An 18,748-nucleotide genomic window follows, 5' to 3' on the forward strand; every position below is an offset into this window, starting at 1 on the left:
TTCCCGCCCGCCTACCAATGAAGAACGAGTAGCTCGTTGCTCGCAGCTGAAAGAGCAGGTATGAGGGGGAATGGACTGCGCTCAACTTTAAACTGAAGCGCAAATGAAAACCCCTAATAAAAAATAATTGATTGCAATTAGAAAAAGGCTTATATTGGTTCCCCAAGGGCAAAGGGGATTTTAATTTTTGACAATACATCCCCTTTTAAGCTGCAAGTCACAGGCCTCAAGAGACCTGCTTATCTTAAATTGTTACAATTGCTTCTTTGCTTATCTAAAATTATTACAAAAGTATTTAAGTGCACCTGCCACGTATTGTGGGCTCTCTGCCAAAAGCCAATTCGGTTTTAGAAACTTTGTATCTTTTTCTTGCTGTTTAGTGCAGGAGATCAAAGAGAATGTCAGGGCATTTCAGTAACAATCTGGGGCTGTGAGTTGAGCTGTCAAAATCGTGACTGTCCCGCAAAAAGAGGACAGTTGGGAGGTAGGGTAAAACATTGATCTGCTCTTTTAAGAAACAATATGAAAATATATTTTTTATTTCAATGAAAATCTGGCTGCGCGCATTTCAGCACAATCTCTATTTATTTAGCTGATGCTGAGCACAGGTGTATATTGCACATTTAATTTCACTCAGTGGCTCTCAAATGACTGCAGATCCCATTTAGAATACTGTGATCCATTCCAGGAACTTCACTTTCAAAAACAGCAAGTAAAAAAGCTGCACACTTTTTATAGATCTGTTGATAATATTGCAAACTTTTGCCAATATACTATTCTCATTGCCTAGGACCTTTAAATAAATAACATGTGCCAGACACCACTGTGTATACAAATCATCTCTGAGATACTATATAATGATGCAAATTCTTGACCACTCTTGCTTATTGGCATCTGTTTGGGTAAAAACCACAGCTGATATCCAACTGGTCCCTTCAAGCTATCAGTCATAAGGGTATGACAACCCCATTGAACAAGGAAGATACTTTCCTATAAATGTGGTCCTCTTCTGGCAGGTCTATGCAGGGCCTCTAAGTGGTACAGTCTTTGGCCCTCTGCATAATCACACATAGTACAGGGGAAGCCAGGATAAGATGGCAGTGGACAAACCCTCTTAAGATAACCTCAGGCTGGTGTGCTGAAGTCATTGGATGGTGATTCAACGTTTACTTGTCCTTTAGCTGATGAATAAAGAGTAAAAAAATATTACAGTTAAGTAAGCAGAAGATACACTATCTAGCCAGTACATAAATATGCATTAGCATGTGAGCAATAGATATGAAGGATAACCTTCCAGCAGATGAAAAATAAGCTAGGACATGGGACAGAGAGAATTCAAGCTCATGTTTCTCAACTTTATTTTATGCAACTGAACACACTGCATATTCACAAGCTCACCAATATTCCATAATACCTACACAAAGCACACACCGACCTCTACCCAAATATATGTATTGTGTATTTAATGGCTATTGTATATGGGGTGCCGTTTGTCCCAAATACATTCTGTATACAAAACTATCCCTAATAAACAGAATGAATGTCTCTCATGTTATATAAGTATTTGTGAGCATACACAGAGAAAAAAAATATACAAAAGACATTTCTATTATAGAATGAAAACAAAATCTGGTTAGTGCACAAAAGGATGTCATTATATCACAAACTCCATTCTGTACATTTAACAAGCAATCTGTCTCACAAATGTATAACCTCCATGTAATGGACGCACTTATGTGCAAAGTTACTTACAGAATGAATTATGTAAAAACAAAGTTGGACATAATATATAATAGTGTAACTAACTAGTGCTTGTCAAGCTAGATTTGACTGACAAAATAGATATCTGTGACAGAAAGCAAGATTTTATAGTACAGGATTCATTCTTTCCACAAAATGACAGTTTTGTTTCACAAAACTGATAAAATAACCATTCTGTGAAGCAACACTGTCAGTCACATTCCTGAACCAATAAGAACAAAGCTTATTGCCATATACAAACAAGATGAGAAGTGGCCAGCTCTGCTCCACATGGCTAAGGCAAAGTATCTGGCCTGCTATAGAGGGCGCCCTCTAATGTCCACTGTGCCCTACCCCATGTGTTGCTAATTGTTAATTCTGTAATAAAGTTTCTTATTTTTAGATTCAAGAAAATCAGTAAAACAATGTGCTGCCTTCTGTTCAACTTGTAAGCAATGCTTCTCATTTGATAATCTCATTGATCGAGGACTCTTGTGCCATTGATTGCGAGTGGCCCATCATTTCTCTTGGTGAGTGATGGTATTATCAGAGAAGCCAGCGATGGAAGCGCCATGTTTGCATACAAACCACATTCTGTGAGGAAGAGAACTTGCCTTTGGGGTTTCACTGAAGGGAAAGGGAAATACCGAATAACATTAACTATCTGCAACAGAATTTAGTATATGTAGCCCGTTACCATTCAAAGTTAGAACTTTGCTACAAAATCCATATATTAAGGAAATGTTTTAGGAAGCAAAGGCTCTCTATGTGAGGCACTCTCTTTATCAGTTTGAGTTCTGGGGACATTGCACTGCCTGGGTTATTTATCAGAATCTCTCAACTGCAAACAAACTCGGGCTAAAGCACTGGATTAAAAAAACACATTAATATTATTTGATTTTTTTTTGGTAACTTTCATACTGTTTTCCTGGTATGCAATTTATCATTGTCTACTAGCTTCTAAAATCTGGCTAAAAAGGTAACTAATATATCAGGGGACAAAAAAAATCTGGATATCCAATATATTCTGTATCGTAATACAATATTTAGTGCCCTTTAAAAAAAATCTTAATTTTTATGATGATAAAAACTGTACTTCATGCTCTAGTAGAAAGACAGTTTCCATATGTTTTGTAACATAGGACACTATTATCACTTTCTTACAAAAAAAATCAATTATTTGCTTGCACAGGAGCTTGGGTAATTCATGGATGTACCCCAAGAGCCCAAAAAATGAGTGCACAATTTCATGCTATTCTTGGACGACTGCTCTCACTCTTTTGGTACAAGAAATATAATAATGTTCCTTTAGTAGGAAAGTAGGTTTAGCTGCAACCTTTTATTCACATATGCAATAAAAGGAACTGAATGATCGATGAACTGCATTGCTTACAGAGAAATGTTTCAAACAACTTAATTTTACCACTTTATAGTGCTGATCATTATGGACCATGTCTAGCGAGAACAATGTTTATCAAGCCCCAATGGGTGATCTGCTGGAATAATGCAATTTTACAGGACAAATGGGCAACCTGATCGTTTGTAGGCTATGTGCATGGATCTCCTTACAAATTGCTAAATGCCTCTAAAATACAGATACATGTAAGTTAGTGCTAAACAAGATTGACACTGACTTGGTGAAACCTAGTAATCAAGTATTAGGTCATTCTTGCAGAACAAATTTGATGTCTCTACCAAAAAGTTCTTTCTGAATTTTAGTTTGGCTAGCAATAGATGGCTTTCCATGGTTGAACTTATACTGTAACTACTGTATATATGTACATATGGCAAATAACCTTTTTGGGGTGGCTAAGCCGCTCTAAACCTTCAATTTTCACCTTTCTTGCAACTAAGTTAGAAAGTAAAGGAGACTTTGCAGGTGCAACTGTTCAGATATGTTGCTTGCGGCTGAATCAGTGAGGATCAGAGTGTGACTCTGTCATTCTTAATTGTGGGTACATATCAGAATGACTGGTTTCACTAGTTGTGAAGAGCTTATTTGTTGTGTAACCTCTACTGAACATATTGAGGTTGACACCAATTGTATATTTTAACGAAGAGATTTAATAAAAAAAAACTCAAAAAACATGAAACTCAGCTCAACAGGGTTGAACTACAACCGACCCAGACCCTCATCTGTATGAGACCCTGCGCTGCTCCTTTAACTCCTTAGGTGGGCCTGATCGCAGTCACAAATGGACAACAGGAACGCACCAGGGGTGGGGGGTGTCAGAGGGGGGTTGTAGCTGGGCCTTGGACCCTCCAGTCTGACGGTGAGCAGAAATATCTATATTAAACCAACAATAAAACAGGTTACAATAAAGGAAAAGGTCTGGGCAGGTGGCAGTTAAACAAGGCCAAAAACAGGAACAGGAGCAGATGGCAAACAATTAAAGTTCAAGTAACAGGCCAAGTCCAAACCAGAGTCAGAATAAGAAGAGAAGGGTAGGAGAGAAATTCAGATTGCTTGGTCTTAGCAGAAATGATCCAGCAGCAGGCTATATTTCACAGCCCCTGGGCCGGGTCATCTCCTGCCTTAATTCATTCCTTCTCACCTAAAAAATCTACATGTGATTCTGCCCATCTCTAACCTAGACCAGTATAATCTGGCTGCTGGTCATTCAGATCCCTTGCCATGCAGCCCCTGTGCTTTCCTTTCTTTTTTTTTTAACAATTCCTTTATTGAGCATCTCAAATGTACATGTAGTATGTCGTACAAACAGTAGAAAATGTCATAGTCATGAGATTGCTGCATATTCAATAAACTGCAATAAAGATAAAGAAAAAGATAACAAAATGGTGTCGTACTTAACATTCTGAGTTTCCAGATTGTATCGTAATGAGCAAAAACCTAATGAGGTTACAATCAAAATGGAGGAAGTAGAGGATAGTACCAAGTAGTCAATCCCAACCCAGTGTCTTCCCTGTCATTTCCCGTATTCACCCCATCACATTTTATTAGCAATGAATATAAACATTCAGTATCCCGCCACCTCCCAGCTCCCGAGCACCAGGGGGGGGTTGGGGGGGGTGGAGCGGGCACCCATCAATCCGGATCATGCCTACTAATAACCAACTCTGACATATGTGGTGACTATAAGCGGTTAAGAGAGCGTTCAACAGGATCATCTCCAATCCATACATCCCAGATCTTATTAAACTTATTCGGACAGCCTCTTCTCATGTATATGAGTTTGTATAGTGGTATAGATTTCTCAACCAATTGCACCCAGTTATTTACGGTTGGCCCCAACCTGGATTTCCAGTGCATGGCGATCACTTTCTTAGCGTACATACAAAGCACGGTTGCTAATGTGCGATGGGCGCGGCTCGGAGAGACATCCTCCACTTGATTGAGCAGTAGCACCCTAGGCTCTAGGGGAAGAAATAGGTCTGTTTTGTCATGTATCAGTTGAGTTACTGATTTCCAAAACTTCCGAATTAGCGGACAGTCCCAAGTCATATGGAAGAAATCAGCCGGGGAGTGGTGGCACCTGGGGCAGTCCTGACTTAAAAGAGGATTCATTCTATGAAGCCGTTGTGGGGTGATATAGGAGCGGTGGAGATAGTTCAATTGGGTCATTTTATCTTTGCTACTAATCACCCCTACAAGAGTATTCTCCAAAATATCTTCCCAGTTCTCATCCACAATCTCTGGTATATTATGCTGCCAGGAGACTTTCAATTTACACAGTTTGGCATTCCCTACTCTAGACAGTTGGGCATAAAAGTGTGAGAGAGGTTTAGGTAAATCCACCTTGTGTATGCTGACTTCTAAGCTATTGGGGGTCGTGTCTACAATTCCTGAGTGGAATTGGGTTTCCCAAGCATGTCTGAGCTGCAGGTATCTAAAAAACATGGGGTTAGGGAGAGAAAATTTATCCTTCAGTTCTTGAAAACTTAGAAGCTTGCCCTCAGAGATAAGATCCGCAACATACTTGATGTTGTAACGAGCCCAGGCCTGTGGGTCTGGAAGACCTGAAAGATGTTTTAAGTTTGGGTTACCCCACAATGTGGAAAACACTGAGCAGCAGTGTGGTAAACGTGGATAGAACCGTCCTACAATGTGCCAGGCCTTGATGGTGGCTCCCATAAGAGGCGAGGCCTGAGTGGTGTATTTAATCCCTCTATATGGTAGGTTGCGGAGCTCCTCAAACGACCCCAACACTTGTGCCTCCAACACCGTAGCCGCATTTGTATGGGACGAAAGAGCCCAATTTCTGACCACCGATAATTGTGTAGCCAGGTAGTAAAGGAATAGATTGGGGGCCGCAAGACCACCCTGATTAGTAGGTAACTGCAAAGTATTAAGGGCTAGACGAGGAGCTGCCCCAGCCCAGAACATAGACAGCATATTACTCCTTAGCTTAACAAAAGTGCCTGTGCTTTCCTTTCTAGCTGATCTCGTTAGGCCATCTTTTAAGAGTCATTGACACTGCACATGCTTGATGTATTGTGGGCTCCCAATCATCAAAATATTAGCATAAAGGGAGGCTCCATTTGTTATGTTATCTGATACTTCTGGGGTGATTATTTATTCATTCTGAATGCAACAGTTTCTTTGCTGCCATATAATGTCAATGTGTATTAAAGTGGACCTGTCACCCAGACACAAATATCTGTATAGTAAAAGTCCATTTCAAATTAAACATGAAATCCAATTTCTATTTTTTATAAAAACATTCAAAGCTGTTGTAAACTCCGAGCTGTCAATCAAATATTGTCTGCCCCTCCTCTATACCTTAGGCAATCAATTACTTTCACTTTCCATTCAGCACTTTCTAGATGTCACTGCTCTCCCCACATTCCCCCAGTTCTCTTAACCACTTAATTGTGTAGCCAGTGCATGGGGATAGACATCAGGTCCCCCATTGTAGTGCACAAACAGGATTCTGAGATGATACAAGGCTTGTCTTAATAACAGTGTCCACAAAATGGCTCCTGCCTGCTTGCTATAATTATGAATTCCCAGACTGAAGGAAACAAGATTCAAATAATTTATATTGTGTAATTAAAGTTCATTTTGCTTGACTAACGTGATAAAATAAGATTTTGAATATTTTTTTTGGGCGACGGGTCCCCTTTAATTAGTAGTCAACCTTATGTAGGACCTATGCTCAGCTAATTATAGAAGATGGGGAATAAATTTACTGCCTTGGACTGATACAGAAACCTACAGCATTTCTAGCCTAGTTCTTTGTTGAGCTTTAATTTTTCTCTAAGTACAAACAGACAAACCCAGACCAATAGCAGCTCATTGTGGTGTGTATCCAAAAAAACTGCAGCTGGTACAAATGCCCCCCCCCCAACACACAGATTTTACAATCTAAAGCTATTCTTGCCCTGAGGCACAGGGAGATTAAGTGACTTGCCCAAGGTCATAAGAAGGTGACGAGGATTCAGTTCCAAGCTTCCTCAGTTTAGGGACCCACAGGAAATTTTAGCTGCCTCAACATGCCATTTGAAAGCAAGAAACTTGTACTGTAGCATTACTGTCCCAACAACTCCCCAGCGGGAAAGCACAATGTAACATTCCACAATGCATGGTATGTTATTGTAGTCCTGCAGCTGTTTTCCACCAGTGCGGGGCAAGGGAGACCGTTACTTTTCATGCCTTCTGATACTGAGAAAATATACAGAAATTGCTTGGCAACTGTGGGCGATGGCTCGCCCCTGACTGCCGTGGTGGTGCTCAGTAGGCAGCCCCGGTAGGCCCAGACACCCCAGTCTGACACTGCATACATAAGATTACATTGCTATTGAGAATACCCTCTTGTCGTATTTAATAGGCTAGTACCACCCTGCTGGATTGCATTATACTGGGAGAAATGTCTGCTAGCCAAAGAATTGGTCTTACAGGCTGATGCTCCCTCTCTGTCAGTTTTATAAGAGACATCTCCATGACCAATATCTATATATAAAGACCACTGTTAAAGGGATGGACTTGGAGGTGCTACAGCCACATGGTACTCTAGCCTGTCTTCCTGAAGAATAACATAAATACAAAATAATTTTATGGGAGCACTTCAAGGCTGGTTAGAATAAAACATAATCAAAGTGCAACTGCTCTGGCTAAAATTGCTTCAGAGACTCTTAAAAGGGCCCAAATTGCATCTGTAGCGTTTGGTCCAGCTCAGACTCTCTTCTATTACTTTTTAAATATACTTTAATTATCCTTGCAGTGCTCCAACACTTTCTTTACCAAATCTGGAAAAATTTCCCAAATCCCGGTGGTACCTGTTCTTCTGGCCGCATTCTTCAAGGGTTAAATGTAACCCACTATGATAGATAAGGACTAGCCAGTTTATACATGTTAATTACTTGTAACCCTTTCAACACCCCTTTGTCAGTGTTACACTCCACGTGTGGCACTTACCTGATGGCACGGGACAAACCAGAGCCACTCCGCAGTGGTATTGGGAGAGAATGGGTACCTGGTACTTACTAGCGCAGTGCCTCCACCTAGTGGGATCTGGGAATGCACCTACAGGTGGCCCCACTAGGAATACAGTAATAACACACACGAAGTATTGGTTAAACTGACTAACGGGTTTATATAAAATAACTGGCCAAATAGTACATGCAGCACTCCTAACCGGTGGAAATAGGGCCTCACTAACTAACTTGCTAGCGCCAAGCTGTCTAACTAACTAAAGAAGGCAAAGTCCTTTACTAAAACAGTCTCTTTATCTTCTAGGGCTTCTTGAGGGTACTGACCAGGACCGCCATCAGAAATCGCAGGGCCCCATATGACAAAATTTCCTGGGCCCCTTGGGCTGCACCCACCGCAAGCCCCACCAAGAGGTCCGCCCCCCCCATCCCACAGGTCTGCCCACCACCACACAGTAAAAAAAGAAAATATATATTGGTGGCTAGGGTTCCCACATGTTAATAAAACATAAAAAGATAAGGGTGGTCAGGGCCCCCATAAAAAACATTTGTGGCCAGGGCCCCCCATTAAAAAATATTGGTGGCTAGGACCCCACATGAGAAAAAGAAATTGGTGGCCAGGGCCCCCTCCCCCACATTATGAGAAAATTGGTGGCCAGGGCCCCTTAAATGTCCATGCCTTCCCGAAGTCAGCAGCTTTCAGAAAGATGGGGGGCCGGCTAATCAAGTAAGTGTGGCGTGGCCAGGCCCCCCTGACCCTCGGGCCCCCTACAACTCTCCCCCCTGTCCCCCCCTGATGGCTGCCCTGGTACTGTCCCTTTAAACAGGATACTCACAAATCCTCTTCGGATGCACTTCAGGTGAATCCAGCACATTCAGTCATACAGTGCGATTACCAGCCCCTTTGGATGCTCAGATAGGAATCTCCTGCTGTTTGTTCCTCCAGTCTGGATTCCTTTCACACTCTCTGTCTTTCCAGGCACAGTATGTGGCTTCCCTGTGCCAGCCCGATCCAAATGAATGTTTTTGGTGCAGCCTCTCAGCTCTCTTGCTTCCTTCTCTGTCCACCATGCGGTTCTCTATGCCAGGCTCTCTTCTTTTGCCAGTATCTGTGACTTCCTTTTCCTGCCAGCCACTCACTAGCTGCTGTGTCACTTCCTGTTGCACTGAGATCACTGAATAGCTGGTTGCTAGGTAACAGCTTACAGCACACAGACACAGGATCTGGGCTTCTGCCCTTACAGGGATAAGTGCAATGATTTTGCATGGATACCCTACATACTGTTTTCTATTTTTGAGATTCTCATACCAAAGCTGCAGACAGAAACAGCAATGAATGCAGAACTGCTGCTGAGATGATAACTGGATGTGTTCCTGTAGCAGCAGGACTTGTTCTTGTTACTGTTTCATACTGTGCCTTGCACTATGCTGCGTTTATCAATAAATAGGGACATATATATTGATATATAAATATATGCGCAACAACTGTCTCTTCTTTGGCTGTGTCATAATGTTAACTCCACCTGAACAGGTTAAGCAACTGTCAAAACAATGAGTGCATTAGCAGCAGTAATTTTGGGGCAGTTCTTCATCAACATTTTTACAGGCTTGGCCACACTTTGTTAACAACAAGTGGTTATCTTTTCAGCGTTATCATTATCTTTGGTTTGAACAATACACCAGATTATATAATTTGTACATAAACATTAATTTGATATACAAATACATATGTGAAAAAAATGGAGACAGTGAGCTAGCTTCTTAGATCTTTACCATCAAATTAGCACCAAAAACTGAAAACAAAGCAGGTTGATGCATTCTCTATAGACGTCATTATAATTCAATTTAATGGTCCCAGACCACTGAATTGATTGCAAATTTTTGGTTATTGTATTGAAGCTCTACACCCCAAGCTCACTGGTCCCCCTTATTGAGACAAGATGCTTGCTTGGCTTTGATATTTGACTATAAATATTCTATGTATCATAACTTGCAATGTGTCACACTGGAGTATGATGGAAATAACCTCTCGGCAAGGGGTAAATTGCTCTAGTGTTCAGGCAAGACACACAAAGCAGCTGTGTGCCTTTGGGCACAGCAAGTGCACACAAGAAAAATGCACATGCAGTCAAGTACTTCAGTGTTTGGCCATCATTTTTCCTCTTTCTACTTATGTATTATTTCATTTTAAATTGAAAATAAATCTTAAGCAACCCTAATGAACTTAGATTGTAAGCTCTATGGGGCAGGGACCTCCTTTCTACAATCTCTATATATATATATATATATATATATATATATATATATATATATATATATATATATATATATATATGCAGGTCCTTATAGTTATATACATACATAGAAAGAATAATCTTTCTTCATTATAAATAAAAAAAAAAATAATGTTGCTCTTCTCCATTTGGGCCCAGAAGATTCTGTTCTGGTTCTGGACCCAAACCTTGACTTTTCTCCTACTAAGTTGCAGCTGTGATGGCACTGCTCTGCTTCTCTTGCACACGTCACACTTATATCTGTGGATGAAAAAATACATGGAGTGTGTCAAAATATGCACGCATTCAAAATAATACACAACATGGACTTGTTGGGCCTAATTTACCCCCTGTCATTTTTAGCTCAATAAAAGATTAGCGAATACCAGGTTTATTCCCTGCCACAACCCTTTACAGACTGCACTGATTATCACTTTAATTCCTCAGTGTCATGCCATGCTCCACAGTGTGAATCAGTCAGTCTTGCTCTGGGATCACATTTCTCGGGCCAGCAATTTTATGAGCCCACAAAAATGAGTGAACCTTTCTCTCTGCTTTAGAAATACGAATATTTAAAAACTGCAGCAGGATATATATAACTGGGACACTTTGTAATGAAACAAATGGCTATGTACTCCTGCCACCCAGTATGATTCTGTACAACTCAATTGGGGGATGGATCCTGCATTAAAAACACATTTCATAATGACAAGTTTATCCAAAATGGTACAAAAACACAAACCAATTTTATAAAGAAGCAATAGCTATACAAGACTGCAAAATAAATGGATGGTGCAAACAAAAAGTCAGTGACTTTAATAACAAAGACATGGAGATCTTGGATCACTAAGGAGATAAAATAATAAGATCATGATCGTTGATCATTTTGATGACATGTTAACCTCAATTCTATAACAGGACTACTGTCTATGAGGCTGGATCATATCCCCATGTAGAGTTGCTGTGAGAAGCCCTGTAGTGGCATTAGATGGGTGTTCATATCCCCTTTTAATGACAATGAGAGAAAGTGGTATATATCCGCTGATGCCATAAAAAGCTGTTACTAACTTGGAAGGCCATCTATTCTGCAAGGCAATACTTACATCTCATGACATAGTAGAGGGGTGAGATACATTATCCCTAAACCCGTTATCCAGAAAGCTCAGAATTCCAGAAAGGCCATCTCACATAGGGGCAAATTCACTAAGCAGCGAAAATGCGCTAACGACGCCTTCGCCGCACTTCGCCGCACTTCGCCGCACTTCGACGCACTTTGACGCACATCGCCAGGCGAATTTTCGCCAGGGCGCCGCTAATTCACTAAAATCCGAAGTTGCGCTCAGGGAGGCGAACGGTAGCGAATTTGCGCAATCGTTAATTCGTCAAGCAAAGCGAAGTTATGCTAGCGATGCCTAATTTGCATACGGTGCCAAGTTAAACTTGAATGGACATATATGTAGCAGCAAATACATTACACTACACAAGCCTGGGAAACCTTCATAAAATAAAATAGAGTTGTTATTTTGCCCTACACATGTGCCCACTGTATAGTTTAGGTGCCATATGTTAGGAAATGTAGGGGGGAAGGAGGGTACCCCCAAAAAAATTTACGATCTTTTTCAGCCTATCACCTTTAAAAAAGGAAAAAACACCAGCGTTTTTTGGGACTTAGAAAAAATTTAAACTATTTTTGAAGCAATCCCCATCTACTCTATTGCACTTCGCCTGGTCTGAGGTGGCGAAGGCAAGTCTGGCACAAGAGGTAACGTTCAGTAACATGCGCAAGTTAGTGAATTAGCGTAGTTACATTGACCCTTCGCAAAGCGCAACTTCACCTGGTGTAAAGGTGCGAAGTAGCGATAGAGTTTACGCCAGCGCCCGTTAGTAAATCGGCGAATTAACGAAATGACATGACGCTGGTGAATTTGCGCTAACGTTAGGTGCTTTGTGCTTTAGTGAATTTGCCCCAATGACTCCATTTTAGCAAAATAATCCAAATTTTTAATAATGATTACCTTTTTCTCTGTAATAATAAAAGAGTATCTTGTATTTGATCCACACTAAGATATAATTAATCCTTATTGGAAGCAGAACTAGTCTATTGAGTTTATTTAATGTTTACATGATTTTCTAGCAGACCAGGTATTTAGATCCAAATCACAGAAAAATCCATTATCCGGAAAACCCCAGGTCCCGAGCATTCTGGATAACAGGTCCCATACCTGTATAATAACTGCCACACTTAGATTCCAAAAGCAATGTTCTGTGTTGCGTTTAAGTATAATGTAAATAGACTCCATTTATAAAGATGTTTCATTTGAACACAGTTCATAAACTGTAGCTACGTAACGTAACTATATAAATATGTTTCTCATCTGTTGCTTATAGCCTCCTACTTTGGCAAGGAAAGAGGTGGGATGGTGCAAGTACAAACCCTTAGATTGGGGTGGTGTATTTCTCACAAATCTGAATAGGACACACATCAGTGGGCTGATTTATGAAACTAACTACAAATAATATGCTGTATAATGTCAGACTTGTTCATGAAGAGGTTGGTTGTTGTAGAGGTATAATTGCACATTGTTTCACATTTTTTTCCATTCATTCATTCTTTTTATATTCAGCTCTTTTAATAACCTTCATGGTATTTGTGGTTTAGAGAAATAGAGTTTAATCAAGGTTTCAAAGACCACTAAAATTCAACCTTTAGTAAATAGGCCTCCACATAGCTGTAGACCAGTGGTTGTCAGTTTAAGGCCCACTTCAAGGTCCAACCTTTTGGTCAGGGGCTTTGGTCAGGGGCGGGCCCCTCCCTTAAGGTAAGGGCTAGAAAGGAGTAGGAGATATAGGAATATTGGTGTATCAGTCACTCAGCCAAAGTTCCAAGACAATGGACAGCATATTCATTTTCACCCCAAATATCAACCTAAACGACTGGACTTTTAGTTGGATGTAATAGAGCAAATGGCCAAAATCTACCTTTCATATAAAGTCACCTCACCTGCCAATCTAACATTGATACAATTTTTCAGTGTGTCAAACAAGCTAATTACAGTATTACACTATAAATCACATGGTGCTATATCTATCATGTTCTTTATATATATAGTGCTGCTGTTCAAAGTGCCAAGTAATAATTCAGTGCTGAGAATGGCTTGCTGATTTTTCAATTCAAAAATATGCTGTACATATTCCATTACCATAGTGCTGGGGAGGCTGATGTACAGCCACAGAGGCTCATTTACTGATGAATTATAGAACAGCAGTTACTGAAGTACCACAACCCTCACCACTAACCCTCACACAACAGAATATAGATAGATTGACAAATAATACATAGATAGATAGATAGATGATAGATTGATAGATAAATAGATAGATAGATAGATAGATAGATAGATAGATAGATAGATAGATAGATGATAGATAGATAGCGATAGCTAGATGATAGATAAATAGATAGATGATAGATAGATAGATAGATAGATAGATAGATAGATAGATAGATAGATAGCGATAGCTAGATGATAGATAAATAGATAGATAGATAGATAGATAGATAGATAGATAGATAGATAGATAAATAGATAGATTGAAAGATGATAGATAGATAGATAGATAGATAGATAGATAGATAGATAGATAGATAGATAGATAATAGACAGAGATAGAAAGATAATAGATAGAGATAGCTAGATGAAAGATAGATAGATAGATAGATAGATAGATAGATAGATAGATAGATAGATAGATAGATAGATAGATAGATAATAGATAGATGACAGATATACAGATAGATAGATAGATAGATAGATAGATAGATAGATAGATAGATAGATAGATAGATAGCAGTTATAATCAGGTTTACACAGACATTGCTGAATAAACAGTTATTAGTTTTAGTATGCTATGATTGTCCAAGAATAAAAATATAGCTGGTCAAATTCACGTGATCGTGTATTTGAGAAGTTAATCCTGCTGAAGAATATAGTCGTGCCCACGTTTTGGATTTTTACCAGCCAGAAAACATGTTCACTTGCAGTGATTCACTATACTATGTACTATTCATTCTTTCTTCTTTATTAACTGTACTGAAAGAAAGGCACTATACACAGATTATATAAAAGATCAATGAATAAGATAAATGATAGTGTTTGATTCCTGAAAGCACCAGTCAGCTGCTTAAGAAGTACCACCAGTGCTTTAATTGGGTTGCTCAACTTTTAGAATTATGTGATCCCCAACTTTTTATATCTGTGAGAAACATTCAGATATAAAAAGTATTAGGGAGCAACACAAGCATTAAAGGGGACCCGTCACCCAAAAAAAATATTCAAAATCATATTTTATCATATTTTATCACATTAGTCAAGCAAAACGAACTTTAATTACACTATATAAATTATTTGAATCTTGTTTCCTTCAGTCTGGGAATTCAAAATGATAGCAAGCAGGCAGCAGCCATTTTGTGGACACTGTTATTAAGACAAGCCTTGTATCATCTCAGAATCTTGTTTGTGCACCAGAATGGGGGACCTGATGTCCATGTCCATGCCCTGGCTACACAATTAAACAGTAAAGACAACAGGGGAATGTGGGGAGAGCAGTGACATCTAGGAAGTGCTGAATAGAAAGTGAAAGTAATTGTCTGCCCCGCCTCTATGCCCATGGCTTTAAAAAAGTTAAAAAAGTAGGCTCTGTTTGGCAATGCATCTGTTTTTTATGCAACCAAAACTTGCCTCCAAGCTTGGAATCCAAAAATAAGCAACATACAAGGGATTGGTGAGCAACATGTTTCTCATGCAGTCACTGTTTGGGGATCACTGATGTAGAGAGTGATATTCTGAGACAATATGCAATTGGTTTTCATTTTTTATTTGTGGTTTTTGAGTTATTTAGCTTTTTATTACGCAGCTCTCCAGTTTTAAGCCATACTGTTGCTAGGGTCCAAATGACCATAGCAACAATGCATTGATACAAACAAGAGATTGGAATATAACCAGGAGAGGTGACCCCCATTGGAAAGCTGGAAAGAGGCAAAAGAGCAAGGCAAAAATGCAAAAACTATAAAAAATAAATAATGAAGACAAATGAAAAGTTGCTAGGAATCAGCCATTGTATAACATTCAATGAAATTTTCCTATTATTCCAAATAATGTACCCACTCTTAAATAAAATATAAAGATAGTGGGAGGCATCTTGGATTAACGCCTGCAGCTTCAAGCCCATACATTGTCATTCACACCTGCGGTTTTTAATACCCTTATATTTTACAGTCTGTATTATATATATATATATATATATATATATATATATATATATATATATATATATATATATATATATATATATATATATATATATATATATATATATATATATATATATATATATATCAATGTTAACATATTAGTAAAATAGTAAAGTGTTTTGTAATGAGTTATCTTATATGGGATTGCTACAAGCTTGCCTTAGAGTTAATGGTGTAACATATTATGTTGTTTTTATCGGTTACTGTGGCACTTTTGGGAAGGAATCATTTAAAAGTGCATATGAGTAACTTTTTGACCTCTATGGATTATATCTTATTATTTGAGTGCGATGCTTAATGATAGTCGCCCATTTTATGACGTTGCATGTACGTAACAGTGGCTGTTTTCCCGCCAGTATTTTAATTTAAGCAACTTTTACTGTTTGTTGAGACACTTTGAGAACACACACAGGAACAAACATATTCATAATTAACACAGATGCCATTCTGGTAACTTAGCTAAAGTCACATATGTTTAGCTGTTCACTATGCTGCGTGCAGCTGCAAGATTCTAATTTGTATGCACAAGCCAATAAAAGGCAGCAATGTGAGGGACTTAAAGGAGCTGACTGTGTTGAGTTGTAATTATCATAGCCCTACAGCGAGACACAGAGGTGGGAGAAGATGGTGCAAGAGTATTGTACACAGTCCCTCTGTTCTCTGACAGCGATATATAGCAGGTGCAAGAATGTATGGGGGCCCCAAACTGACGAGAAATCATCATTATTATTATTTATTACATATTTATTTAACACCACTTCCAACACACACATTAACTTGCCTTGTTAATCTATTAACAATCTATAAAGTCTAGTGTATATGATAATCATTTTTTGCACAAAATAAAAAATGACTAAGTGGAACTTAAACATCATATTGCAATCAAATGAGCCAGTGTTATCATATAATTTTCTTAAATGAGCAGTGATATTTGCTCTCAATTTCATTTCTTGCCACTGCAAGGTATTCTAAAAATGTAAAATACAATTCCTATTGTGGCTTCCCATGAACCTGTGCCATGATATTGTCTTTCCAAAGCCAACAATAGCAACAGATCCCCCAGAACCAAATGGAATGTATGGATGGGGATCGGAGTGCGTCGGGCCCCTCTGAAGATTTTTTTGCTGGGGGGCCGGCGCACTCTAGTTACGCCACTGCATGTTTCCTTACAAAATATACCACATTCACTGTCTCTCTTTTCCCTAGTTATAAAAGTCTGCAAATAGCAAGATATTTACCTACAAAATAGTAATCTGTAGTAATTCACATATTGGCAGAATTTAATGCAATTAATGTTGAAGTTGTTGCTGCATATACTCCTCTATTATGATCTTAAACCTATGTTAATGCTGCCCCCCTCCCCTTTTTCGTTTCTGTACTCAGTAAACAAATAATGTAATTCCATTATCAGACTGCCATATATAAATGTATCTTTATTTCTATATGGACTATGCCATATGAGCAACTTGTATCTGGCATCTATCATGACAGGTTAAAAAATAGATTCCATTGCTTCCTATGGTGGTGGTACACGTGCAGATTCGGGGGAGATTAGTCGTCCAACGACAAATCTCCTCTTTTGCTGGCGGCTAATCTCCCCGAAGTTCGTAAAAGAAAGTGATCGGAATGCCATCCCACGGCGATTCACATTCTTGCCTGTGGGAAGGCATTTAGGGGGGAGATTAGTCGCCTGAAGAACAGGAGATTCAACGCTGGGTGACTAATCTCCCTCGAATCTGCTCGCGTGTCACCACCCTAAGCATCAGTTTGTAGCCTGTGTGAATGCTCCCTAGAAAACAATTACATCTATTTTAGGCCCTTACAATTAGCTAACTACATGAAGCTCCTGTGGCTTATCCATCTGTCTGCCTAACATCTATTTATCCATCTGTCAATAAAATTTGCCGCAGGATCCCTTTCAATCCACCTATAAAACACTGAGAATGAAGAAAGACAAGTTCAATAAATCTCTCGCATAATATCTATCTATGGTTAACTAGGTATCTGTGTCACTGCTCATATTACCTCGGCCTTCTTTCTTTCTGTGAAACATATAAGCAAAATAAAATAATAAGAGTGGCATGTATGGTATGTACAGGGCACTAGATACCAAGCCTAAGAGAAAATTTATGGAAGTTAATGCCTACTTATAAGTAAGGGGCACTTACTGCTTATATTAAACACCAACTTCACACATTATACTTTATTAATCCAGAGCAAAATCCAAATCACTCATACCCACAATTATATACAAAGCCTTCCATATGTCTCAATTCAACTGGCAGAAATGATATAGCTTTGTGTGGCCTACTCTGCTTCCCATAAACTTGGCTGACTTATGATCATTTCTTCCCTACTCTTTTTCCAATGATGTTCTTAAGATTTGTTTTATATGATACATTTCACTACTGAAGTAAAACCCATCCATCTGAATTCCCAGTTTCTTAAATCAGCTGGCCCTGTGAAATGGTGCCAAAGGCAATGGCGTGTTTCAGTTATTATTTGGCTGCTCCTATATTTACAGTGCAGTAATCTTGGGATGCCCAGAACATCCCTTACCCCAACTTTATCCAAACTATTTTTTCTGATCCTGCTTGTGACAAGGAGGATCTGGTGAGTGCAGAGCTGCATCTGTCTCATACTGAGAATTATCTTTGCTGCCCACTGATAAAATGTATTTGAAAGTTCTGCTTTCATCAAGGCTTCACTTACTAAATAACCCATGGCAGATTGCTTATTGGCTTTTATTTCCTCTTCTTCAGGCTAAAATACTTGTGCTTTGCCTTTAGTTGTACTGTACATTTTTACTATGTATAGTTAACTAAAATACTCCCTTCCGTCTGTTAAACTCAGGGCCAATATCTGGGTCGGGGAGTGATGCCATTAAGGGCTAGTCCACACGAGGAGATTCGGGGAGATTTTGTCGCCTGGCGATGCGTTTTCAATAGTCGCCCAAAGTTGCCTCACTGAGGCAACTTCGGGCGACTATAGAAAACGCATCGCCGCATGTGCATTAGCGCAGGCGACTTTGCAT

The 18,748-nt window shown here is 39.3% G+C and overlaps 1 long non-coding RNA gene across 1 annotated transcript; it reads right to left on the reverse strand.

The window, feature by feature from the left end:
* Positions 1-523: 523 nt before the first annotated feature.
* Positions 524-9,124, reverse strand: LOC108709890. The gene is made up of 2 exons (XR_001934708.2): positions 8,967-9,124; positions 524-1,181 (listed from the first exon to the last, which is right to left on the reverse strand). It is a non-coding gene; the product is annotated as an uncharacterized LOC108709890 (long non-coding RNA).
* Between the last annotated feature and the right edge of the window lie 9,624 nt (positions 9,125-18,748).

This window comes from Xenopus laevis, chromosome 2S, assembly GCF_017654675.1.
Source record: "Xenopus laevis strain J_2021 chromosome 2S, Xenopus_laevis_v10.1, whole genome shotgun sequence".
Lineage (NCBI taxonomy): Eukaryota > Metazoa > Chordata > Amphibia > Anura > Pipidae > Xenopus > Xenopus laevis.